This window comes from Bubalus kerabau, chromosome 3, assembly GCF_029407905.1.
Source record: "Bubalus kerabau isolate K-KA32 ecotype Philippines breed swamp buffalo chromosome 3, PCC_UOA_SB_1v2, whole genome shotgun sequence".
NCBI lineage: Eukaryota > Metazoa > Chordata > Mammalia > Artiodactyla > Bovidae > Bubalus > Bubalus kerabau.
In genome coordinates this window covers 34040448-34068430 of record NC_073626.1, presented here as the reverse complement: position 1 = coordinate 34068430, position 27983 = coordinate 34040448, and the positions used below count along the sequence as shown (strand labels likewise).

The window sequence follows — 27983 nt, the reverse complement described above, 5'->3', positions numbered from 1 at the left end:
TCAGTGAAGATCTGTGTTGTAGTTGGGTGCCTGTCTGCCTCTACCTTTGACATACTTCCTTCAGATGTGAGTGGTTTGGATCTTCTTTGTACTGCTTTTCACCTCTGTCATTTTGTGTGATGTGATGGCAACAGCAAGGAGGCTAGGTACGAGGAAGGTCACATCCCTCACCTTCTGGAAAGGCTGTGTGCTCTAGACCCAGGCCAGCAGGAAAGCCAGCCATGCCACCAAGGTCCCCAGCATGGACAATGTGTGGGGGTGGGAGGTGTCATGGGGGCGAACCCTAGGCCCAGACAGCACACAACAGGGCTTGGGGGATATACCTGGGCTAGAAAGGGGTCGGATCGTGGGACCAAGCTGGAGGGAAGCTTGGGAGTCCTACAGATCAACTTGTCGTGATGCAGATGGAAAAGCTGAAGCCCAGAGAGGGGAAGGGATTTGCTCAAAGTCACCCAGAGAGTTATGAGCCTGGACTGTAGTCCTCTTCCCTGATTTATGAAAGAAAAAAAGAAAGTGAAAGTGAAGTCTCTCAGTCATGTCCAACTCTTTGCCACCCCATGGACCGTAGCCTGCCAGGTGCCTCCATCCATGGGATTTTCCAGGCAAGAATACTGGAGTGGGTTGCCATTTCCTTCTCCATTCCTGACTTCTGGTCCAGGCTTATTTCCAGCACATTTCACTAGCCAGACAGCAGTCTGGGGTGGGTCTGTAGGTCTCCGAAACATTCTGAAAGTAGAAGGTGTGAGGAACATACGGGGCTTTGTTTCAAGCCGTGTCAGGAGGGTGAGTCATCACCTCCACACCACCACAAGATGGCGCCTTGCCCAACACAGGCAAGGTGGTCAGTATACGGTTGTCAGTTAAACTGTGTAATAGCATTACTTCCAGCAGGTTTGTCTAAATGGAATTGTCGTAACTTTAACCTGCCTTAAAAGGCGTCTGAGTGCAAAGAAAGGAAAGGAACTGGGGGTCTTATGTGCTCTATACATGAGGTTTTTTTTTTTTTAATTTAATTTTATCTTTGGTTGAGCTGGGTCTTTGTTGCTGCACTCGGGCTTTCTCTTGTTGTGGCTAGGAGGGCCTACTCTCTAGTTATGTGCGTGGGCTTCTCATTGCGGAGGCTTCTCTTGTCGGGTTCTAGCCCCAAAGCTTCAGTAGTTTTGGCACGTGGGCTTAGTGGCCCCAAGGCATGTGGGATCTTCCCGGACCAGGGATTGAACCGGAGTCCCCTGCATTGCAAGGCGGATTCTTAACCACTGTACCACCAGGGAAGCCCAAGAATTTTCTTTTTAAAACATTTTATTGTTTTGTACATTATCCATATTTGTATGTCTATAAATACAGTGCACATTTACTGCAGAAAAAACGAGTCAGCAAAAAAAAAAAAAATTTTTTTTTTTTTTTAACAATAACATGATGGGACTCTGAACCTAAGGGAGGTTGCTTTTTGAGCTGGAATATTCTTGAAACCTCAACTCTCTTCCTCTGACAGCAGACCTCATTTCGGTGTTCCCATCCCCATTCTCTGTCTCCTTGGCATTTTCTTTGAAGAAAGGAGCCCATGAAGAAACCAAGTGCCAGTATCTTATCTTGTTTCCGATACGAGTCCAGCTTAGGGTAGGGCTGCAGCGTGTCCATTGCTGGGCTCAGATGTGTGTTCCCATGTTCTAGAGAGTGAAACCAGGGTGTCCCGGGAGACCACCCTGATCCTGACCTGCTCACAGATGTGCCTCGTCTGATCCTTGCCAGCGCTCCCCACCACATGGCACCTAGGGCTTACAGGAGGGCTTCCCTGGTGGCTCAGATGGTAAAGAATATGCACAAAGCAGGAGACCCAGGTTCGACTCCTGGGTCAGGAAGATCCCCTGGAGGAGGGCATGGCAACCCACTCCAGTATTCTTGCCTGGAGAATCCCATGGACAGAGGAGCCTGGCGGGTTACAGTCCATGGAGTCACGTAGAGTCAGTCACGACAGAGAGACGAACACAACAACAATAGGGCTTACAGGAAGGAAGCAGGTTGTCTGGGAGTCTGGGGGGCACCCAAACCATCCCAGACACTGGGACTCACTCCCATGGATCCACACTATGTCATAAGCCATGGAAGTGAGAGCATTCTCCCCGCACTTTCCCCAATGGTCACATCCTCTCTTGCAGTGCTCTTAAGGAGAGGTCCCAAAACAGCACACACCAGCCCTTGCAAGCTGTAACTCTATGAGCTGTGCTGACATGGCTGACCCAGAGAGTGACAAGGGTCTGGCAGAGATGGGTTGGAGGACTGGATTTACCAGCCTTTCAGCATGGACCTACAACAGGCCGCAGCTTTACTTTTCCTGGGCCGCGCTGTCCCTCTGCAATGTGGGACAATACCCTGGCCTGCCATGTTCCATTCTCTGGGACACTGTGGGTCCCACAGTAATGAGAGTTGAAGGTTGCAATGGAGGGAACATGCCACAAAAGAAGATTTCCTTTCCATAAGCTTGAATTAGCATGAGTTGTTCTAGGATAGATGGTTTTTCTTCCCTTCCTTAGCCTCCTGTATCTTGCTGGCGTGTCCCCCATGCCCCCAGCTAGGGGCAGCATCACTGGCTCCTCAGGACCCCCACCCCCTGCTGCAGCTCCCCAACTGTCAGCATTCATTTCTGCAGAAAACATAGGTAACAAGCTGCTCGCTGAGCGTCCCACCATCAGATAAGTCAAGGTGGGAAAGCAAAGTCTTCTGGAAGAGAAACAGATTGTACTTGGGAAGTTAAATATTCCTTAGAGGAGACAGGAAACTTAAAATTCCAGCCATGGATTTCCGAGGAAGGCTCACCCGAGAGGTGACATACATCCCCTCTTTTTTGGATTTCCTTCCCATTTAGGTCACCATGGCTTTCCTGGTAGCTCCAAAGGTAAAGAATCTGCCTGCAAAGCAGGAGACCTGGGTTTGATCCCTGGGTTGGGAAGATCCCCTGGAGGAGGGAATGGTTACCCATTCCAGCATCCTTGCCTGGAGAATTCCATGGACAGAGAGCCTGGCGGGCTGCAATCCATGGGGTCACAAATAGTTGGACATGACTGAGCAACTAACACTTCACTTAGACCACCACAGAGCACTGAGCTATACACTAGGTTCTCATCAGTTACGTGTCATGCATAGTATCAATAGTGTATATATGTCAACCCCAGTCTCCCAATTCATCCCACTCCCTTTCCCTCCAGCCTAGTATCTGCATGCCCCCCATGTGGGGGAAACTGAGGCACTACAGGGTGAGCAGTTGTGAGCCTGACATTCTGAACAGGGCTCCAAATGTGCTCTTCTTTGCCTGCCTTGCAGGCACATGCTCACGTGCGCGTGTGCGTGCACACACACACACACACACACACACACACACTCTGAGTTTTACAGCTCTCTAAAATTTATGAGGAAGTCGAGTACCCGGAGATCTCTTAATTAAGCGGCCTTCCCCTAGGAGAAAGGAAATGGGCTTCCATATTCTTAGCTCCGACATCAGATCGCATGATTTACTACCTGAGGCCTGCGTTTCTCCCCAAATCAGCTCCTCTATAGCACAAACATCTATCACTTTGAAGGCGGTTCAAACGCCACTTTCCCCTTCTCCTCCCCCTTTCGCAGTGCCCTTTGGGCCTTAGCACTTCCTCTGATCTGCCCCCTTGCCCCAGAGGTTCAGGATCAGGCTGGAGTGCTGAACAGACACCCTACTGTAGCTGCCCAGGAGAGAGGGGAAGCCCGAGCCCAGGGCTGGCACCGAGGGTCTGCCCTCACCCCTGGAGGAATGGGGGTGTGGGGGGCTGTGGGCTGGTGCCCAGTCCTTCCTCACAGCCCCCCAGTGGCTGCCGATGGCTGCCATGAAGATATATGGGTTTAATCAGGCCCCTGACAGGTAAAGACCTTAACAACCAGGACAGTTTGTTCTCCCAAACTTTGAGTATCTAAGCCCAATGTTTACTTTGGAATTGAATGAATAACATTGTTCTGGGAAAGGAAATTAAAAAAAGCAGGCTTGTAATTTACAGTAGAGAAGAGAGAGATCTGGAGGTCTTGTCACCCCCCCTCCCCGCCCCCCCAGGCCTAGACCCCACCTCCCACAAACCCGCACTCTGTATTTTTTGCTGTTTTAAACTTCTAAACACACCACAACCAACAAGCTCATCTTCTCAGTGCTGCCAGGAAAGGTCTCAACATTGCCAGGCTCCCTAGAGCTGCCAAGAGAACGCATTGCTTCAAGGCAAAGCTTTTTTTCCCCCCTCCTGTTAAAAATCAAAACCAAATGCCACTGAAATTCCAGATTCTATGAGATCCATTCAAAACGTGGAGTGAAGGGGGATGACCAGGGTGGGCCAGAGGTTCACCTGCCCCACGCACCCTAGGTCAGGAGAGAGTGACTGCTTATAAAGAAATAAGGTGGCGAAGACGACCAAAAAGCCAAACCTGGCAAAGGGCACCCCTCTCCTGGGGTCGAGGAATCTCTTCACTGGGGAAAGTCGATTTATTTTTAAATTCTTGGTGTGAGAGTAAGGCAGATCTTCTTGGTATCTAGCGTCTAGAAAACTCCCAGGGCCTTTCTTTGAAGAGGGACAGCGCGGGCACCTCTTTCCGGTGCTAAGGCTCGGGGTAGTGGTTAGCCGCAGTGGACACCGAAAGCAGCTAGGGGGCGCTCGAGACCAGCTTGTTTCCTTCAAACGGCCGGTTCATTTCCAAGTGAAGCCCTGCTCGGATAGAGACCAGCTCAAAGCCCTGAGATTTCCCCCGCTCTGTGGAGTTGCCCCCGAAAGTAAGACAGGAGGAAGGGGTCTGGGCACACAGGCTGCTGATCTGGGGAAGGGGGGCCCTCCAGCTCCTGGCCTGGCCTCGGACAGGGCCACCTCCCTCTCCTGTCCGCCTCCAGACACCGGGGCCTCGCTGGGCTGCCCGCCTGCCCTGCCCACTTCGGATGCCTAGGCTTAGCTAATTGATGGGGGTGGGGGGGTGGGGGGAGAGACCACTTTGAACATTTCAAGGCCTGGTCGGGGCCAAGTCTCATTACTTAGCTTCAAAGTCAGAAACTCCATAAAAAGTTCATTGGTGGGGCTGATTGTCCAACATTGTCCCAACGGAACTGAACCCACCACGGCACCCTGGGCCTCCTGTTTTAATGCGGGGTGAGAACACGTGTGTGGTACTGGGAGGGGGGCCGGGGGGGGGGCAGGGCGGGGAGCAGGGACCCTAACCTAAACTACATTTTCTTTCCTCTTTTCAAACACCAATTACGGAAGAAGTATAACCACATTACACAAAATTTGGAAAACAGAAAAGAGAAAAATAAAATATTTCAGAAGCCCACACCTTAATACAACAATAGTATTTCTCTCTGGGCATTTTTCTTATGTACAATTTTATATACTACCCATCAGCACATGCGTACAAAAATGGCCTGTTTTTGCCTTTTTTTCTTTCCTCTAAGCATTAAATCTTAAGCATTTCCTTACTCTTGAAAACCAGTGTTTTAAGTGGCTGTGTGATGTTCTGTTCTGGTAATGTGGAATAATGGTTACATATTTAGATTGTTTATAGTTTTACTTTTTAAAAAATAAATAACACAAACATATTTATATTTTTCCATGATTTGTTCTTGAGTTTACTTGTTTAAAAAGTAACATTTTTCTGATTAGGAAAGTTGCAGAAATTAATATTTTTTTTAAATGTGGAAAACCTGGGAAAGTATAATCAAGTTAATAAAAATTCCCTGTAATTGTTCTGCCCAGAGAGCATCACTGTTAACCTTTGGGTGTATTTCCTTCATATAGGTATATATTAGAAACAGGGTCATGCTGTACAGAAGTTTTGTAGGTCCCTAGGGTCGGGAAAATAAAATTGGCAGAGGAAATATTATTTCCAGGAGAGATTCAGTGTGTGATATGTGTGAATTTGAAACTGGACGATGTTTTCATTCAGAACGCTCAAGCTGGGACAGACCTGTGTATGGCCCTGAGGCCGAGAGGGCTCCCCCGAGGGAGGGCGGCCCGTGGTGGGGCTGTGTCCAGCCCCCGGGGGCCTTGCCCGGGGCTGGGGTCGACAGCAAGGCCAAGGCAGGCGTGAGCAAACGCACTTTCCTCATTTCTTCTGACAAGCGCCGCTGAGCCCCTGATTTATGGGCACGCTTCACGGGACGCTAGTAAACGTCCCATAGTATATTTTGTAAGAGTAATGAAGTCTCAGTAACCCCAGCCCTCCCCGCAGCCTCGGCTCATAAATTTCGTCCTGCGAGAGGGCTGAGCCTGCCAGGCGCTGGGCGAGGGAGTGGTTGGCGGTGGGTCAGCAGAGGGGGCCCCAGGTCTGCTGCCCCCTTGTCCCCATCTTTGTCAGCAGGAGGTGGAGGGTCTTGCTGGGCCCCCACCCCAGCCCCTGCTAGGCTGCAGGCGGGTCTAGCTCAACTCTGAGCTCTCCAAAGGCCCAAGAAAGATGAAAAGTTGAGTCAGGGAGCTGAAAAAGGAGGGGGAGAAATCCCAAACCATAATTGTGCCTTTCCTTCTGCAGCTCAGATTACTGGCCGGGGGGCTGAGGGGCGGAGGGCTGGTTCTTTTTTGACTACTGTTTCCCTTGAGTTTGAAGATGAACCGTGTATGGGATGAAAGGAGATGGAGGGGCCATGGAGGTGGGCTGAGTTGGGGGAGTGGGGTTGTATGGGGACCACCACCACAGACCGGGAGTCAGAGGCCAGGCTTTTCCTGGGCTCCAGAAGTGCGATGGGGGTGGGGCGGGGCTGGGGTCCTTACATTCCACCCCCAACCGTGAGGACACAGACACTTCAAAGGGCCAGGGCCAGGGAATCTGTTTGCTGCTCCACTGAACAGCTCCCCACACTGAGCCCACCTCTTGTGAGTTTGGTTTAGAGCTCCAAGTTGTCTCTTGCATTTGTTTGGCTGCTTTCTCCAGGTATTGAGGGCACAAAGATGAGTGAGACGCAACCCTTGTCAAAGTCACCGAAGTACAAGCTAATCCTTTATGCCTGTCGTGTGCCAAGCACTGCTTTAAGCGCTTTGCAAGGATTGAGTCATTGACTCCTCGCAACGCCCAAAGAAGTAGGCATTTTATACCATCATTTCAGTGTTACCCAGACCCTGAGAGATTAAGCGGTCCACCCAAGATGTCCTGAGTCAATGCTCTCGGGGATCCTGGAGTCTTAGGAACCTGAACTAGGCAGGACCCTCAGACTTGACCACCAAAAGGCAGGTTAAGCTATAAACTAGGAAACTGAAGCTCAGAGAGAAGTAACTTGCCCAAGGCCACACAGCAAGGTAGCAAGGTTGGGCATTAGAGCCCAGTGGCCAGACCCCAAGGCTCTACTGCCCAGCTGCCTGTAAGCCCATCTGGATACCCCTCACCCATACATAGTCTAAGAAGACAGTGAAGTAAGAACAATCTTTTGACATCTGGGAACTTCTTGTTTGTGATGAACTGCACTAGGTTCCACCCTGAAGACCTAGAAGGAAGTGTAAAGAGGGTGGTTTAAGGAAAGGATAGGAACTCCCAACCAGCAAGCTGGGAAACATTCTTGAAACAGCGGGGTGGGGAATGAGTTTTGCAAGTGAAAGAGTCAGATTTTAGTTAACTAGAAATTTCCCACGTCTATCATAGGGAGTTTACCAGTTTGCTCACCCAGACTCACAGCCCTGGCGTAAGTACCTGGAACAGCGTGCCCTGTGTGACCCTCTGGGGCCAGCAGGCACTCTGGTGCACAAGTGACCAATGACCTGAGAGCTGGTGTCAGAGCCTGAACTGCTTTGCCTGCAGGATACTTGCTTCCAGGGTTATTCTGGGGCCCCAGTAGAATTCTCAACCCTAAAAGCTATTGCAAGAGCCTGAGACAGACCTCGATGACTCAGAAGTGAACTCACAAATAAAATCTGATTTTGAAAAGAAAATGCCTGGCCTGAATCGACAGTGGTTGCTTTCCAAGTTGGCGAGTGTGGGGGTGCTGGGGCTCTGTTTCCTATTAGGATCGTCCTGTGCTTTCACACTGGAGACGGGCATGGCAACCCACTCTGGTATTTTTGCCTGGAGATTCCTTTGGACAGAGGAGCCTGGTTGGCTACAGTCCATAGGATCGCAGAGTTGGACACGACTGAAGCGACTTAGCAGCATGCACGTGCTCTCACACAGGGAAAACCTGGCTCATTGCAGGCTGGTCCCGCAGCAGCGCCAGACGAAGGCCCTCTGTTGGGAGTCGGGGACCTCTGTATCACCACCAGCAGTGGCATGCCCCAGCTCTGCGATTCAGATGCAAGATAAGGGTGAGGAGATATCTCGCAGTCTACAAGGGGAGGGTGGATATTTAAGACCTGAGGCCACCTATCCTCACTGCAACCCTGGACAAGCACATGGGATTATGGCCATTTAAAGATGAAGAGCCCAAGAGCCCATGTAGGGGTTCTGAGACTCGCAGTGCTTGGAAGGTGGGGTGAACGACTCACAGACCGGGAATTGCTGAGTCAGTACAGTAAGTCCCCTCAGATGAGTGAGTTCCATTCTGAGAGCAGGTTCGCAAGTCCAATTTGTAAGTCCACCAAAGTTAGCCTGGGTACCCAACGAACACAATTGGCTGTATGGTACTGTACTTTACCAGGTTTATAATACTCTTCACACAAATAATGCATAACAAACATGAAAAATAAAGAAACCATTTTTAATCTTATGGTACAGGACCTTGATGAGTACAGTAGTACAGTACAGCAGCTGACGTACAGGGGCTGGCATCGAGCGAACAGGCAGGAAGAGTTACTGACTGGAGGAGGGAGACGCTGGAGCTGAAGGATTGTCAGCAGTCGGAGACGGAGGGCAAGCTGCAGATTCACCCACACCTGACTTTGATGGCTCAGGTTCTGGCTCCTTGCTGGAAGCAGACACACGTGCGCCTCTTTGAAAGCTCTTATCTTGAAGGCTTGTATGTAGGGGGCTTACTGTACAGAAATGCAAAGACCGGGGTGAGCAACTGTCTCCAGTAGATCCATGTTGGTTTCCTCCTTTGCTCCTCCTCCCTCCTCCCCTCTAGGGCGGGGGGCCCGTGGACGGGCCATGAGATATGGTGACAGAACGCTGGATTGTGAAGGTTTGGGGGACCTGGGTTCTGGTCTCAGCTTCAGCATTAACTGGGTGACAGAGAGCAGCCTGCTTCCCACTCTGGGCCTCATTTCTTCATCTGGAAAGGGAGCGGCCTCGAGAACACCTTTGAGACTCACAGTTAGAAACTCTGGATCTCTTAGGGCCCAGGGTCCTTGTCCGCTGAGCACGGTGCCTCTTAGGTTCGCCTTCAGTGAATATTTGTAGAATTCAGTTGTGCTCCCACCCATCTCGCAGAGATCTTACAAGGATCACATAAAATGAGGAAGATGAAAGTGATTTTCTCACGCAGCTGGAGGGCTATTTGTTACCCTCGCAAGGAGAACGGCAAGGAAAGGAAACCCCAGCTCACCCCTTCTGCATTCTTTTTGGGGACACAAGGGAGTGGGGAGCGTGCCCCCAGCAGAAGCAGACACATTTGTGGGATGTCTCAGTCTTTCAAACTTGCACCCCCTCCTGATACACGTTAAAACAATCTTGTGCCCCCTCTTGATGTTTTTTGAAATTTCAGAATAAATGACATAGGGACTTAAAAAAAAAAAACCCCAAACCAATGGTAATTTTAGATCATGCTTTTTTCCAGGCTTCTCATGACCCCTTGGGGAGTCTGATGAACACGAAGCAGGCTCTGAAAAATGCTATTTTTCATTCAAGGCAGGTGTGGAAATTGAGTTTTTCGGGCATTGCCAGTGATCCTCCCTGGCCAGCTGTCCTTGGTCATAATATAGAGGGTCTGAGACAAAACTGTGCCGTTCCACATGCATTTCTTGATATTAATAATGAATGTGACTATCATTCTTTATGATTCTGTGCTTTTCCACTAGACCACACTGCTTTTTTTTTTTTAAAAAAAACCTTGTTTTATTTTATTGAAGCAGAGTTGAGGTACAATATCATGTAAATTACAGGTGTACAACACAGTGATTCACAATTTTTTAAGGTTATATTCCATTTATAGTTATTGTAAAATATTGGCTATAGTCCCTGTGTTGTACAAAATGTTCTTGTAGCTCATTCTATACCTAACAGTTTCTACTCTTTAATCTTCTACCCCTGTATGGCCCCTCCTCACTTCCCTCTCCCCACTTCCCTCTCCCCAATGTTTGTTTTTGGTTGCCCCTCACAGCATGTGGGATCTTAGTTCCCTGACCAAGGACCAAACCCATGCCCCCTGCAGTGGAAGCCCAGGGTCGTCGCAATGACTGGATTGTTAGGGAAGTCCCATTCTCTCCTCACTAGGTAACCACTGGTTTGTTCTCTCTATCTGTAGACCACACTGCTTTAAAAAAAAAAAAAAATTAATTAATTTATTTTAGTTGGAGGCTAATTACTTTACCATATTGTAGTGGTTTTTGCCATACATTGACATGAATCAGCCATGGGTGTACATGTGTTCCTAATTTTGCTTTGATGTCTCAGCAGGAGTGAGTTGCAGGCGACTTAGGAGGTGTCTCTGCTCATCATTTATTCTGTTCGTTGCCTGGGATTCATCTGCTCTTCTTTTCCCCTCTGTTCACCTATGTGAGCCAGCGCTTCCTGGGTGTCTGTGACATAAGAGCATCTCAGAAACAGCCCGCCCTTCAGGCACTTAGACTTGCTTAGAGGAAACCAGATGGAGACCGATCATAGGTAAATGATTAGGTGTCATTATATGGTTGAGTGCCTTAAAACACAGGCTCTCTGTCCAAGGTAACTATTTTTTCAACTTTCTATTCCATTCTCTAAGGCCAGAACAAATCTGGTTTAATTACCAACATGGGCAATTTGTCTAACCTCTTTGAACATCAGTTGACTTGAAACCAAGATTGGGTGAGATGGTGTTTGAAGCCTCTTCCGGGTCTGGTCTGGGGGTTCTGGAGGGTTCCTGTCTGCACCAGTGGGGCTGAAGTCCTTTGTCTCTGAAGCCTGCTGCTCCCAGCCTGTCTGGTTCCTTCTGATGGCGCCTCCCTTCTTACTACCTGACCCTTTGCTTTTCCAACTTCTTGTCACTTTTTTTCTTCTGTCTTTAGGGAAAAGTGAAAATAGAAGAGCTGGCATTTGGAGGACATTGTGGGTGGCCTGTAAGGGGGATGATGAGGTGGAGGACTCGGGGGGAGGGGCACACCAGTGACTCATGGGTTGCCTGGTGGAGCTGTGTTACATCACCACGGCCCTGCCCACGGCCAAGAGACCTTCGCCATACCTGCCGTGGCCTTGCTGCCAGCTGGCTGGGTCCAGTGACTTGTAGGAGGCCTCCCGAGAGCTCAGGGCGATGTTGGCTGTGAGCAGACGGGGACAGGCTGTAAAGACCCTTCATCTGGCAGATGATGAAGAACTCCTCAGGGGCTGTGGTTCTCACCACCCACAGGCAACCAGCCCAGAAAATGCCCTCCTTTCTCCAGGTCCCCTCCTCCTGGCCCTGCAGACTGAGAACCCCCAACCCTGAGCCTCACAGGGCACGCCCAGGCACACCCTCGGCAGACAGAGTGAGTAGCTGCTGCCTAGCACGGCGCCTGACCGCATGATTGGTAAGTGGCCAGCAAAGGTCTGCTTAATGAATGACTGCTTCAAACCCACACATAATAAGCTAAGATGGTTATAAATGAATAGCAATCGACAAAGCACTTTTTACATGTCATTTCTTATTAAGATATCTTTACTTCTTTCTGTCTAGGGCTCAGTGTTTGAAGACCCAAGGATGATGAGTGCTCTTGAGCTGGGGACAAGAAAGCCTGGAAGAGTCACGTCACCTCCCTGTGCCTCTGTCACCTCACTGCGCAGGCTGCGGAGGAAACCCCTGCAACCTGGCTTCTGTTTCAAGCCTGTTGGCTGAGGGGAAGGGTCTGGGGTGGTCAGCGCAGAGGGCCTCCTGCTGAGATGTCCCACACAACCAGCGACATCCCATTCTCTCTGGGATTCAGGCCCCCCAGCCCTACGGTCCTGGGATCATCCAGGAAAGCTTTTGTTTGCTCTACTACTACTAATCCTGCCGGGGCAACCTAAAACAATGAGGCCAATCTCCCAAATTCCTCCAAGATGGCAAATTTCATGGTTTTTCTTTAGGATCTCAGCTTAAATGCCTTTTCATCAGGAAGCCTTTAAAAAAAAACAAACAACAAAATAAACACCAGTAAGTTAATTTGGCTGTATAGGGTCTTAGTTGCAACACGCAGAATCTCTGTTGCAGTGCTTGGACTCTCCATGGGCTTAACTGTTTCATGGAATCTTACTTCCCTGACTAGGGATGGAACCCGTGTCCCCTGCATTGTGGATTCTTAACCACTGAACCACCAGGGAAGTCCCCAAGAAGTCTTTTCTGAAGAGACTGAAAGAGAGAGTCGAACAAACAGACCATTGGCAGGAAGAGAAATCCAGACAGCGAGGCTAACAAGGACTGTCTGGCCGGGGCTGAGTGAGCCAGGAGAAGGAAGAGCTTAGTGAGCAACCACAGACTGGGCCACAGTGGGCCTCTGGACCATGGGGAGGACATCAGGTTTTATCCTAAGTGCTGTTAGGATTTGTTGGTGGCTTTTGAGTGAGCAAGTGACATGATCTGGCTGCCATGTGGACAGAGGTGCCCCCTTCGGCACACATTCCTCACTCCTCAGAGCTGTTTTCTCTGAATCCTATTTCATTGTCTTTGTCTAGCCACTGTATGTTTTCTGCCTTGGACTCTGGGAGATTTCTTCTGCTCATTACTTCCTGCCTAGAAGCAAAGCTTTTGGACAGAATCCTCCCTCCCACTTGCTTAGATCAGCATCATGTGTCCATGTGTTTGTTCCTCGCAGTTCAAATTTGTACTCTGCAGCAGTCGGACTATGTCTTATTCCTTTGTGATACATATACAAATACAGTGTGTGACACATAGTTGATTCTTATTTAACTCATTGTTCAGGATGAACAAGTGAGTTTTAGGTAAAGCGAAAGAAAAAGTCAAGAAGGTCATCCTACTCACAGGATGGATTCCAAGGTCTAACAATACTTTAAGGTGATCTAATTTGGATCATCTGTGCCTAGCTTCCCCTCCACTGGGAAACTGTTCAATTGTTCTTGCAAGTCTATCTGTTGCCTCTAAGAAATCCCATGAGACAGGAAGGACAGACCTGTACCTACTTTGTAGATGAAGACGGAGACCCAGGGAGGTTAAAGGTCAGGGCCACAGCCAGATGGCTAGTGGAACCGGGCTTAGCTCAGTCCAGCCCAGTACAGATTTACTGATGCCTCCCATGGTTCAGGGCCTGAGTTTTCACATAGAGAAGTAAGGGGTCCTTGCCCTCAGGGGCTCACAGTCTTACAGCAGAGACTGATACTTGAATCCAGCATTTGCTCTCAGTGGGGAAATCCCTGACACACTTTTCTGATCCCATGAGCTGCCTCTGACCTGATTCAAGCAGTAAAAACAGTGTCAGGCCAGACCTGCTGCTGCTGCTGCTAAGTCGCTTCAGTCGTGTCCGACTCTGTGCGACCCCATAGACGGCAGCCCACCAGGCTCCCCCGTCCCTGGGATTCTCCAGGCAAGAACACTGGAGTGGGTTGCCATTTCCTTCTCCAATGCATGAAAGTGAAAAGTGAAAGTGAAGTCGCTCAGTCGTGTCCGACTCTTAGCTACCTCATGAACTGCAGCCCACCAGGCTTCTCAGTCCATGGGATTTTCCAGGCAAGAGTACTGGAGTGGGTTGCCATTGCCTTCTACAGCGGACCCCAAACCTGATGGATCTTTGGAAACATCTGGACAGCTTTTAAAAAACACAGATTCTAATTTACAGGTCTAAAATGGAGCCCAGGAAACTGTGCTATTGAAAACCAGATAATAGGGGACTTCCCTAGTGGTCCAGTGGCTAAGACTCTGCGTTCCCAAAGCAGGGACCCCAGGTTTCCATCCCTGGTCAGGGAAGTAGATCCTGGATGCCGCAACTAAAGATCCTGCGTGGCTCAAAAGACCTGACACAGCCAAATAAATAAACGTTAGTGCCATTCAGTCTCTCAGTTGTGTCGGACTCTTTGGGACCCCACGAACTGCAGCATGCCAGGCTTCCCTGCTCTTCACTATTTTGGGGAGTTTGCTCAAACGCATGTCCATTGAGTCAGTGGAAAAAAGAGAAAACAAGTCCTACTGATGGGCAGGCAGGTTTGAGGCCCTGTGGTGTAGTGGGTTTGGTTTCAGGACAACAATCATCAACACCCCCAGGTGTTCCGAGGGGGAAAAAGGCACATTTCCCATGGCCTCAGCTTGCTAAACCTCCCTGGGGACTTCTCTTCCCCGGACCGCCCCAGCTGTGGGATGGGCCTGCCGGCTCCCTCAGATGTCCCCTCCTCTGCTCTCTTGGGCCCCACTTACATGCTTTCCTCATATTACTGGTCACACCCACCAGTCTTAGGCTTCTCCCCCAGGTTTCAAGCAATGAAGTGCTTTTGGGGAGCCATTCCAAGGGTAGAGTCATGCCCCTTCTTGGGTGACAGCAGGTTCTAATCATTTCCTCCTCTGAATGTCCACCACCCCTCTGTCTGGGGTTTCAAGAGGCTTCGGCTGTTAGGATGTTTATGGACACATCTGCTCTCCCGTGGAGCCAGTAAACGCCTGGAAGGCACATCAGTTGGGGGTTTAGGTTTGGACCCTTTACCTCCTTCAAGTCTTGGTTCCAGTGTTACCTTCCCAGAGAGGCTTTCCCTGACCACCTGTTTAAACCTCACCCCTGCCTCCTACACACTCCATCCCCCTGACTCTGCCCAAATTCCCCCATGGCACCTACCACCTTCTATGTCACTACATCACTTGTTTATTCTGTTCCTCCTCTCTTTCCTGACAATCGGGGATAAGCTCCCAGGAGGCTTCCTAGCTCCTCTGTCTGTGGGTGTAAACTTAGCACCGGCACGGTACCTCACCCCAAGTAGGTGCTGCAGGAAGATGTGTTGGATGAATGGATCCTGAGTAGTCCCTAGCATGTGCTCTCTAAATGCTGTGTGGTTGGTTGGTTGGCTGATAAAGCCAGCCAAGTTAATAGAACAAATCCATCTCCTCTTCTGGAAGAGGCCCTGGACAGACAGCTGAGGCTGGCAGACACTCATTTCTCAAGGCTGATAGAAGGAGCCTTGTTGAGATCGTCACAGCCTTCCCAACTGGACTGAAAAATGCCTTTGGAATCAGATGCTGGGGAGCAAGACTCCAGCTCCAAGACTTCCCAAGGAGCTGGAGTCAGGGCTGGCTCCCCAGCCCGTTCATCAGCCTCGGCGCACAGAGGAGAGGCCTTCGGCTGCCAAAGACTTTGTTTTATTGTCACTGCAGTTGGCTCCTGTCTGCGTGGGAGCTGCCAGGGCAGCAGCCATGAAGCCCAGGACGCCGGGCTGGGGTAATAATAGCAATTCCATAATTCTTGCTCGCTCCGCAGCTGAAAGGAGGGATGGCTGGAAGTGGCTGGGAAAACAGGAGCCCAGCAGCAGCAGCAGGAAGGGGAGCTGGTACAGGCTGTTCCTCTCCCTTGCAGACCTGGCCTTGGGATGTGGCTCATGGACCTGCTTCCAGCTCACTCTCAGTTCAGTTTTTCCAAAGCTTGTCACAGAAAGAGGGCTGGGATGTTATTTTTAAGTCTTGGGGACAGTGGTGGGCTCTCAGGTAGGAAATTCTGATATCATCTTGCAGACCCCGCCAGAGACAGCCTGCATCCCAGGCAAGAGGGTTTGCTGCTGAGGATGCATCTGAAACCCTACTTCTCTTATATGTCCCTTTTGGCCATTGCGCTGAGAAATTCCCCCATTACATTTCTTGCCACCCCTGGGCTCTGAAGCTCCCACATGTGTCTGAGATACCCCTGGGGTCTAGCTTTGGAGTTGGCAGGCCTATTACACCTCCTGGCTATCTGGGAGTTGCTGAGCTGTTACTCTAGCTCCTGGTTTAGGAAGAGGAAGTAACCGATATCCTAAAACCTGTCTTGTCAAAAAGCCTCCCTGAGGCACCTGCGGGTAAAGCCAGAATTGAGAGCCCAGAAGATTTTCCAGCTAAAGGGTCCATCCCAGGTGCTGGACAGGAAGGTGAAGATGAGTGAAAACAGGTCTGCAGAGAAGGAAGCAGGTGGCTCGAGTGACTATGTCACTGCAGCCCTGCAAGCCCACATCTAAGGTGGGATACCATTCCAGGTCACTTCCTCAGCTTCTATGGGACACAGAGACTGTCCTCCTATGCGAAGGGGGCAGATTTTTGTGACAAACAGGTTTTTAATAGTTTATCACACAAGTACGCACCCCTCACACTGTAGCTTAATTTTTCCTATGCCTTTGATACATCTTTTAGCTTCTCTTTTAATTTAAGCATTCCTCCCTGATGCCCTCTTTTCCCTTGTCATGTATTTGTTGAAGAACCACGGTCATTTGCCCTGTAGGGCTTCCCACAGCCTGGATCTTGTTTTTAGTATTAACTTTTATTAGAATATAGTTGATTTATAATGTTGTGTTAGTCTCTGCTGTACAGCAAAGTGAACCAGTTGTATATGTATATGCACATATACACATATATCCACTCTTTTTAAAAGTCTTTTCCCATATAGATCATTACAGACTATTGGGTAGAGTTTTCTGTGCTATGCAGTAGGTTCTTATTAGTTATCTGTTTTATATATGGTAGTGTGTTTCTGCTAATCCCAATCACCCAATTAATCCCTCCCCTCCCCCTTTGGCATCATCAATTTATTGTCTACATCCATGACTCTATTTCTGTTTTGTAAATTAGTTCATTTGTACGATTCTTTAGATTCCACATATAAATGATACCATATTGTATTTGTCTTTCTCTGTCTGACTTCACTCAATATGACAATCTCTAGGTCCACCCATGTTGCTGCAAATGGCATTATTTTGTTCTTTTTATGTCTGAATCTTCTTGATTGCATCCTCATGGTGTCATTTAGCCTGTCCCTCCACCCTGTCTATTTCTGCCAAATTAGTAATTGGACCTAGAGGTTTGATCACATTCAGTTTTGATTTTTCTCCCTAGAGGAGAGGTGGCTGTATACTCTTTCATCAGAAGCCTCACCATATCTGGTTGTCTCTTTTTTGTGATGTTAGTAGCTATGGATCCTCAATGCCTAGATTGATTTATCTATTCATGCTTTGTTCTGATGTCTCCAGGCTCTGCTCCATGGCCTTGCATCTGGTTCTGTCTGTATGCTCAGCTCTCTGGAGTGACATGACTTTTCCTGATCTCCCTAAGCAACACCCTCTCAGCCTACATGTCCAATCTCAGTCTCCTGTTCAGGAGACTGAGTTCAGGTCAGAAAAAGTTTGAGAAGTGAAACTTCCTTAAGGGAGAAGGAAGGAAGGCAACTCTATGAGGAGAAGATGCTGCTTAGACTAGCAGACATCCTCTCGTCACCACTTAGAGGGAATCTGAGGTCAAGCTCTTAGAATCTTTTCTTGACTTTTGACCATGTTTGGGTATTTGCAGAATTCTTGCCTGAGACTTGAACTCTTATGGAAAGGAAGGCTCTTGTCCAAACTCATCTCACTAGCTTGCAGATTTGCCTATGAGTCCCCTCTGCATGGATCTGGTCATACCTAATAAAGGCAGATGGTCAGGGAGACCATCCTGAGCTTAGAGGAAGGAACACTCTAGGACAGCTGGGATGCTGCATAAAGATGCTGGGATGCTGCATAAAGATGCTATTGTGGGATGCTGCATAAAGATGTTGTTATTGTGGCCGCTAAATTCTGCATCTTCATAGTTGCTAACAGAGACTACCATGTGTTCAGCAAAACATTTCCTTTGTCTCCTGGCCACAGGAGGCCTTGTTTTTCCAGCCTCTTTTGAGTTAAGCGTGTCCCTGTGACTGAGTTCTGGCCAATGGAATATGGCTAAATCGTATAGCTCAGGTCTGGCCCCTAAATGTCACTGTGATTCCATAACCTCCCTTTCTTATCTGCTTGCTGGCTGGAAAGTGCCCAGCAGAGGACTTAGAGTCCTAAGAGTATGGCAGAGACACAAGGTGGCAGGACCTTGGGGTACTGGATGGCTGTGTAGAAGGCTGCCCACTGGCTAGGAACGTTTGCACTGGACTTTGCGGGAGAGAGAAATGACCTTTTATCTACTTATATTTATTTATTTGCTGCATCAGGCCTTAGTTCTGGCACATGGAATTGTCATTGCAGCATGTGGGATCTTTTTTACTTGTAGTGTGTGGGATCTAGTTCTTCAACCAGGGATCGAACCCGTGCCTCCTGCATTGGGAGTGCGGAGTCTTAGCCATTGCACCACCAGGGAAGTTTCTGAAATGACCTTTTATTGAGTTAAGCAATCTTAATTTGGGGGATCATTTGTTACAGCAACTAGTGTTATTTACCCCGACTTATATAAACCCTTCAGGGAGTGAGGAATTGGCTCATGATGAAAGTGGAAGAAAAGAAAGAAAACCCTACAGAAGTTCTTCAAGGGAGAATGATTGGAGCTTGACCGCTTCTAAGTGAGTCCCATGTAGTATGAAGTCTTCCTCATATGGTACTACCCCTGCCCCAAAGGAATCACTTCTGAAAGCCATGGATCTCTGAGTTATCTGAGCACCTCTCATTTGTGAGGTGCTCTTTTGAGAGAAGAGGTAATGAATCACTAACTGGATAATGTCAGGGCTCCTTCTGAGGCTGAAGAGATGTTTATAAAGAGGGCAGAGTAATAGAATCACAGCTTCTCTATCCTGGGAGTGGCTAGGAAATGGGGACCCTAAGTCACTGATGGGACAGAATTTGGCACAGATAATGGGCAGGAAGTTATTAAGAGCTGTGACAAAGATGGAAATAATGCTAAGATTTGAGAAGGACCTGATAGAATGTATGACAGGGTCTTCTCTGATGGTCCAGTGGTTAAGACTCCATGCTTCCATTGCAGGGGACTTGGGTTTGATCCCTAGTCAGAGAACTAGATCTCACATGCTGCAACTAAAAAGATCCCACATGCTGTGCCCAAGAACCTGGCATAATCAAATAAATTTTAAAAAGAGAGAAATCATTACAGATCTGAAATCCCAGTCTCACTATCTGACTCTGTATGTTCATTCATCTGTGCCTTGGGCTGAGAACACTCGATCCCACACAAGAGGTGACCAGAAGATGTCTGCTACTCTGGGTACCATCTTCTCATGGAGTTGTCTTTCTTCCTACTTCCTTGGGAGAGCTTCATTTCTCAGACTCTTACTAAGACCCTCTCACCTTTCCAGTGATATTTCAGCCTTTGGAGGACAGATGGATACTCTGGTCTTGGCCTTATTTAATCATCTTTACCCTTCAGACTTCCAACCATTTGATGATTTACATTCAGGAGAGACCAGCATTTTAGGTTGCTGCTTTGGATAGTTCCTGCTGCTTTTTGTTATACACACATACACGCACACACACACAGAGGTGTTCAGCCTCTAAAATATTTCGATATAGTAGTTAAGAGAGAGTCCTTTGGGATGCAATAACCATTCAATGGAAGAAGAAATAGTGTTTTCAACAAATGATGCTGGGACAACTGGATACTTACATGCAAAAGAATAAATTTGGACCTCTAGCTCACACCATATCAAGACCTAAATACATACAAAACCTAAAACTTTTAAACTCTTTAAACAAAACCAAAAGGCAAATCTTTATGTGCTTGGGTTGGGCAAGGCCTTCGTAGATACTATATCAAATGCACAAGCAACAAAAGAAAATAATAGATAAATTGGACTTTCTGAAATCTAAAGCTTTTGTGCTTCAAAGCACAGCATCAAGAAAGTAAAGAGAAAACCTACAGAAGAGAAAATATTTTCAAATCATTTATCTGATAAGGGACTTGTATCCACAGAATGTATAAAGAAGTCTTACAGCTCAACCCATTTTTTAAATGAGCAAAGCATTTGAATAGACATTTCCCCAAGGAAAAAATATATATACATGATCAATAAGCACATGAAAAGATGCTCAACATCATTAGTCTTTAGGGAAATGCAAACCAAAACCATAGTAAGATGCCATTTCACATCTGCTACGATGGCTATAATCAAAACAGTGGAAAATAATAAGTGTTAGTGAGGATACGTAGAAATTGTAATCATCATACATAGTTAGCAAAAATTTTAAATGGTTAAAAACTGTAAAATGGTACAGATACTTTGGAATTTGCAGTTCCTAAAAACAAACAAACAAACAAACAAACAAAAACAAACCACCAGCACAGTTAACACATGACCCTATGGTTCCATTCCTAGGTATACCCAAGAGGAAAGAAAGTGGATGTCCACACAAAAACCTGTACACAAATGTCGATAGCAATATCATCTGTATCAGCCTCCAAATGGAAACCCAAAGTCCATCAACTGGTCAACGGATAAGCAAAAGCGGTATATCTATACAATGGAACATTACTTGGTCACGAAAAAGGAGTGGGGGTACTGATACATGCTAAAACATGGATGAATTCTGAAAACATGCTAAGAGAAAAAAGCCAGTCATAAAAGGTGATATTTCATGATTTCATTTATATAAAATGTACAGAACAGGTAAATCCATTGAGACATAGTATAGATTAATAGAGCCCAAGGGGCTAGGAAATGGAAGAAATTAGGAGCCATCTGCTAATGAATACAGGGTTTCTTTGGGGGTGACAAAAATGTTCTGGAATTAGATAGTGATGATAGTCACACAACTGTGTAAATGTACCTGAAAAACACTGAATTATACACTATAAGAGGGTTAGTTGTACAGCATATGAATTGCATTTCTTTAAAGCTATTTGGAAAAGAGAGAGGGGAAAAGTCTTTGGAGCCAGACTGCTTGAGTTCAAACCCTTGTTCCTCTGATCACTCCCTGATGAATGATCATTTATCCCCACTGTGCCTCACTTTCCTCCTGTGTAAAATGAAAATAATAGCAATACCAGCCTCATAGCATTGTGAGGGTTACATGAATTCATGGAACAACTCCTGGCACAGAGCAAGCACTCCATAAAGTGTTAATTGCTATTATTATTATTGCTATTTTATTATTATTATTTTTGGGCTATACCATGCAGCATCCGGGATCTTAGTTCCTCGACCAGGGATTGAATCTGTGCCCCCTGCCATGGAAGTGCAGAGTCTTAACCACAGGGCAGCCAAGGAAGTCAATGTTGTTTTTATTATTAATGACCTATGCCCTTATGTACAATGATGCTGGTCATCTGTACATAAATCAAGAGCCAAAGAAGACTTGTGAGCAGGGAAGGCTTGGTTCAGAGAGATGTCCACAAGCAGAACCAAGGCTTGGAGATCTGAGTAGCTCCCATGTTGAAAGAACCACTCATGAAACTCGTAGAGCACTTAGCACATCCAAATACACATAAATACAGAGTCTGGCTCCAGATTTTTGGCTGGAGTCCATTGAGAGTTATGAATCCCTCTTTGAACAATGGCAGCTATTATTAAAATCTAGAGGCTTTGAATTGGATGCTTTCTCCAGCCCAGACACTGATTCAGAGCTGCAGCATTCTAAATGGCGAGGCTAGAAATTGATGCTGCTTTTGAGCTGATTTATGGAGAGGTTTCTTGATCTGGGTCAAGTTCCTGCAACATTTGGAAAGTGACGACTATAGCATCATTATTTCCCCCAAATGACCAAAATTACAGCCGGTAACTTGAGGCCAGTAAATTTCCCTGCAGCAGATGTTAAACTCTTTTAAAAAGATGATTAACAATGGGAGACTTGGGCTGTATGGCAGAGCAACCAATGGGGTGGTGTGGCTGAAGTCGACGTGTGGGGTAAGAGGCACATCCAGACCCCCGTGGCGTGGTGGGGAGCCCAGGCTGGAGGCTGTAAGAGCCCACAGGTCGTGATGTAAATCAAGCCTGTGGTCCTGGGTGGCTGGACATGTGGTGCTGTGACAAGAGACCTAGGCTGGCTGTTGGGAGACCCCGGGCTCGAGGCTTCCTTCTGCCAGCAGTGTGACTCAGGGCTAACTATTTCCCTTCTCTGGGATAGAGTTTCCCCTTGCTTTAAAATGAGAAGGGACCACATTCAGTGATCTCTAAGGTATTTCGTGAGTTTTAGACTGATTTGTTTGATTACTTAAGAAGAAAGCAAATAAATCATTTGTTAGCTGCCTAAGAATCTGTGCTTTTTTTAGACGAAGTGACTGCAAAAGAACCAAATGAGTTAGTTGTACAATTATGATGATGCTTGTTTCACATCACCACTGCCAGAAAGTATGGGAGTGAAAGTATGAGTGTACTCATATGTATACTCAGGAAGTATGAGTATACTCACTCGTACCACCAGTGAGTATGCCAGAAAGCATAGGGACGGGTTCCCCTGGTGGTCCCATAGTTAAGAATCTGCCTGCCAATGCAGGGGACACGGGTTCGATCCCTGGTCCGGGAAGATCCACATAATATGGAGCAGCTAAGCCCATGTACCACAACTACAGAAGTCCCTGCACGGAGAGCTCCACAACAAGAGAAGCCCACTTACTGCAACTAGAGAAAGCCCCTGCTCACTGCAATGAGAGAAAGCCTGTCTGCAGCAATGAAGACCCAGCACAGCCCCCCAAAAATAAATTTTTAAAAAAGGCATAAGGATGGATCCAAAGAGATTACCCTGGGATACCCAAACCAGATTTCTGGGTTCAGACACAAATGTTTGCTGCCTGAGGACAAGGCTCCATCCAAGTTTCCTTGAGAAATGTTATGTAGCTTTTACTCATCTTGCCAGTAGATAAGTTCTCTACCTGTTCATCTCTCCTCCCCTTTCCTGAAGGTTCGTCATCTACCCAGGAGATTTGTGGATCAACTACTTGATATGTATACCCATGCATATACACATTTGTTGGGGAGAGTTGAGTGGTTTTCTAATGAAATTCTCCAATGAGGGCATCTTGAGACCCCCTTCTTCAGCATTTCAAGCTCTCTAACCATGCTCCCAGCTTGAGTCCACCGGGGAATGAAAAGGAATTAACCCAATGGATAGGATCATTGAGACCCTTTAGGAAAGTTCCAGAGGGTCTTTGCTTTTTTATTCCTTTGTCTCTTCCCCCAGCACTAAGGGGGAAATGGCCCAGATCCTATACCTCATAGCATTTCAGCTACAGGGCTCTGGGGAGTAGATATGAGTTGGTCCAAACTCCTTCTACTTAAGCGTTAAGGAAAGGGCTTTGTTTGACTGAAGCTTCTGAAAAGCAAAAACACTTTTTTTTTTTTTTTTCAATCTTAGGACGGAAAATCCCAACAGAATTTATCAGCCCTGTCCCTGTCTCATAAGATGACTTCTATAGAGAAGCAGCTTCAGAAGCAGCAAGGTCTTAGGCAGAAATCAGGTAGAATGCCACTGTCTCTTATCAGTTAATCGTTAGTCACTAGACGCAAGGAGTTCACTTTTTCTGTGGATCCTTGCTGCCTCCAAAGGGCTACATCTGCAGTTGCTTTAGCTTTGCCCTGGGTTTGCTTTCGCGTCTGACTTGAGTGACTCTGGGGGTGTGAAATAAAGAGAGAGAGGGCGGAGCTCCGCTGAATCCTGATTGGCTGAAACCTGGCTGCGCTTTGACGGGCAAATGTCCATCAGCCTCACACATTCAAGGCAGCTCATTGTGGGGTGACAGCTCCAGAAGGGGAATAAAGCTGTGCTTAATTTATCCTTTGCCTAGCGTAAAGAAGCTCTTAAAACTGTTCTAAGCACAGAGCCAAAAATGTCTGGTTCAATAGATTCTGCACTTGTTCATTCCGTAAAACACAATGTCTCTTCTTAAAAGAAGACAAAAATATAAAGGATACCTAGATCGTGTAGTCCGTGCAAACTGCCCTTTGTGAATGGCGTGGAGGATGATTCCCGCGAAGGGTGGACACTCCCCATTCCTGTGCTGGTAGAGCTGGGACCGGGTTTACTGAGGCCTGAGGTCTGCAGTTGCCTTGCACACCTTACAAAGGGTATAGCCTCTGATAGTGAATACAGCTGAGTCTTTATTGAATGACTGAGTTACTTAGAGATAGAATTATGAACATAAATAATCCCTTAAAGGAATTCTTGAATTTGGGATGGAGGTGAACTGACCCCAGGGTTTATTCTGGAAGCTGAGCTTTTAAAGAAAATGCAGACCATTTCTCTGGAGAGTGGAGATGTCTATCATCTTGATTTCTGGCTACTTGAGGGTTTTATTACATTGAAGAGTGGGAATGGGTGGGAATGGGTGGTTGTAGAACTAGAAACACAGGCAAAAGTCAGGTGTAGACATAACTAAGAGTAGCCTTGAAGATGTATGATAGGGGATTTCTCTTGAGCTCCAGTGGTTAAGACTTTGCCTTCGAATGCAGGGAACTAAGATCTCACATGCCCTGTGGCCCAAAACCCAAAACATAAAGCAGAAACAATATTGTAACAAATTCAATAAAGACTTAAAAATAAATGAGGAGAGTGTTAGAATTATAGATCAGTTTGCAGGGTAGGCTTACCACAATAACATAAACAATAAAACAAACAAAAAAAGATGTATGATAAACGCAGCCTCCTCTGGCATGGCCCTCTCCCTGCCACCCCATCCTTGGTTGCACTGGGGGGATGTAACATTCAGAAGAATTTACCAGCTGAATATACCACAGCGCCTACCCGAACCCCAAATACAGAAGAGAACTTCCTTCAGAGAAACTAAATAGGAAAGTATCTCATATCCCATTAGGGTCCTATGTCTCTCAGACAGTTTCTGCATCTTGTTTTTTCTTTCCTTCTGGAACTCTGATTAGAAATGTTAGTCCTCTTTATTCTTTTGTTGTTGTTGCCCTGTGAGGCATGTGGGATCCTAGTTCCCTGACCAGGGATGGAACCACGTCCCTGTGTATTGGAAGCATGGAGTCTTCCAATACAGGGACCGCTAGGAAAGTCCCAGCCCTCTTCATTCTATCCTCCATGTCTCTTAATGTGCCCAAAGGTGATCCTCTGCTCTAGACTCCTACGCAACTTCTACTTTATGCTATGAAGTGGGGTACAGACATCATTTCTTCTGCCATTGCACGTTTTAGTCTTGACTCCCTAACTTGACTGCAAGTCCCTTGAGGACAGAAAACCCGTCTTATGTGCCATTTGTATTCCCATGGCGTTTGGCTCAGTGCTTGATACAGTAAGTGCTCAATAAATGCCTTGTTGATACAGGCCCATTTGTTCATGCTCCCCAGTTGTCCCTAGCCTGAGCTGACACATGTGACCTCATGGGATCCAGATGGGAGCACTGGACCAGGGCACACCCATCCTTTCTCCATCAGCCCTTGGAGGGTACAGTACTCTGCTCCACTGGCCTCAACTGACTTCTTCTTTTTTTTTTTTTTAAATATTTATTTGGCTGCATTGGGTCTCAGTTGTGACACACGGGATATTCGATCTTTGTTGCAGCACATGGGGTGTTTGGTTGTGGCATGTGAACTCCTAGTTGCAGCATGAGAGTTCTAGTGTTCCTGACCAGGAATCGAACCTGGGCCACCTGCATTGGGAACATGGAGCCAGCCACTGGACCACCGGGGAAGTCCCAGCTGACTTCTTTTGGCTTGCACCTTTACCTGCACAATCTTTCCAGCCCAGGGAACTTACCTCTGTCATGGGAACTCAACCTCTTGTCTCCTCAAGCCAGCTCTGTTTGGCTACCACCCAGAGTCTTAGAAATACGACACCCAGGGCACACCTTAAAACTGTGAACAGCTGAGAGCTACTTCTGAACATCAAGTTAGAGTTTGACATGTGAGTCTACTGGCTGTGAGACCCTGGGCTCAGAGCCTTAGTTTCCTTATCTGTAAAACACGAATGATGTGGCGAAAAGTAATAGAGGTAATGAAGGTGAAAGTCCTTGTCAAATGTTGGGTACAATTATTGTCTGCAAAGCAACATTAAGTGATGGCTGTAACCATTAGACACAGGAAACAGAAACTAGTCTGTACCGCAGCTTTGGAAAAATAGAGTTAAACTGTATTGTTCAGTCTGTCTTTTAAGATTAGATAGAGTTTAAAAAACTCTATCAATCTGACTTTGATCAAAAAGTGCTGAAAGGAGAAAAACCAGATTTTTTTCTGAGCTGCAAAATAAAAATTTTTTAAAAGAGAATTGAGTGGTCTATTTAAAACTGAGCACCTTGAACCTATTTGAAGCCCCATGTTCCCTTTAAATCACGTTGCTCCCGAGTTAATAGGTAAGATTACAGTCAGGAAGAATAGAGTAACAGGAAATAAGGGAGAGGATTTAAAACATAAAAAGTGTCAGGCTTCAGAACTTCAAGAATGCTGAATTCCATCTCAGGTCCCAGCATCCTGCCCACTAAGCCTTTGGTGAGGCCACTGCCTTTTCGAGGATCATCTTCTCTCACAGGCTTGAAATCAAAGCCACATGCAGACCTTGCTGCTCCACCTCGTGCCCTCCTCCAGCTCTGCAAGCCAGTTCCCACTCTCCTTGGGGGCGGGGCACCTGAATCTCAAAGCTTTTGTAAGAAACAAGTTCATCCTTGGACACTTAGACACTCTTATGGGAGCAGAGATAGAAAGAGTGACGTCATTACAATGGATGCTCTTTGCCTTTTTTTTTTTTAATGAGTCTTTGTTACAGACTTAGGCTCATTTTTTCCCAACCACCTAGTGCTCTGGGAGGTGAATAGGAAAGATTAAATTTCCATTTTACAGATGAGGACACAGAGACTTGCTGAGTCCCAGTGCTGGTAAGTAACTGATGTGGCATGATAGCTCAGGTTTCTGTCTCTTACTCTCCTGGGATTATTCGGAGTTGCAGCACCACCACCCGTGAAAAAATGACCCTAAGAGCATTAAAAATGCCCGCAAGAGGAGCAGCTGCAAATCCCATTTCATTGACAGGAACACTGAGGCCCAGGACTTCCTTGGTGGTCCAGTGGTTAAGACTCTGCTCTTCCAAAGCAGGGGGCCTGGGTTCGATCCCTGGGCAGGGGACTAGAATCCATAGGCTGCAGCTAAGAGTTTGCAGGCCCACAACTAGGACCTGGTGCAGCAAAATAGGTAAATAAATAAATATTTTTAAAAATGTCTGTAAGAGAACCACATGTATATTCCATTTCACTGATAGGAACTGAGGCCTAAGTACTTACTCACGGACCCACCCACAGAGCGTCGTTTTCAAATCTGGATTTTGTGACTTTTTTTCCACCCTCGAAATGGATTTAATGTTTTGGATACCAATTCTTCTAAAAAGTAGAAACCCATGCTTGATATTTCTGTTAACTAGAAGAGTTAATTAGCAATTGAAATTGTAGCTTTCAGTCACCGAGTTCTCCCCATTCTACAAAGCCCTTTCGATTCTTTTGTCTTATTTGGTCCAGACACCCCAGTGCCCATGATGTCAACTCACCAGGATGTCACCCATCTTCATGGAAACTGGTGATCTATGGTGTTTTCTACAAATGCTCACATTTCACAGATTGAGTGGCTGGAAATAACAGAAATTTATTCTTTCACAGTTCTGGATACCAGAAGTCAGAACTCGTGCTGGTTGGGCACTCTCCTCCTCCCCTGAAAGCTCTAATAGGAGAGTCCTTCCTGGCTTCTTCCAGCTTCTGGTGGCTCCAGACACTCTGGCTCATGGCTGTATCACTCCAGCCTCTGTCTCTGTCTTCCCATGGTCCCTTCTCTGTATGTCTCTTAAGGATGCTTGTCATTGGCTTTAGAGTCCACTCTGATAATGCAGGATGGTCTCGAGATCCTTAACTTAATTTCATCTGCAAAGGCCCATTTTCTATACAAATCCACGTTCACAGATTCTGCGGATTAGCACGTAGGTACATCTTTTGGGAACCACCATTCAAACCCTTGCAGTGGTTTGTATGTGTTACACCATCCAATCCTCAAAGGGTGGTTACCCTGTGGGATAAGTAATAGCAGTGTCCTGGTTTTACAGACGAGGAAGCAGGCTGAGAAAGGTCTGTAAATGTCAGAGTT

The 27983-nt window shown here is 47.0% G+C and overlaps 1 long non-coding RNA gene and 1 other non-coding gene across 2 annotated transcripts; both read left to right on the top strand.

Annotated features, from left to right (window-relative positions):
• The first annotated feature begins 10534 nt into the window (after positions 1-10534).
• Positions 10535-12450, top strand: LOC129647599 (uncharacterized). The gene is made up of 3 exons (XR_008712369.1): positions 10535-10731; positions 11484-11609; positions 11756-12450. It is a non-coding gene; the product is annotated as an uncharacterized LOC129647599 (long non-coding RNA).
• A 14458-nt stretch (positions 12451-26908) lies between these two features.
• Positions 26909-26981, top strand: TRNAG-UCC (transfer RNA glycine (anticodon UCC)). Its single transcript has one exon. It is a non-coding gene; the product is annotated as a tRNA-Gly (tRNA).
• The last annotated feature ends 1002 nt before the right edge of the window (positions 26982-27983 follow it).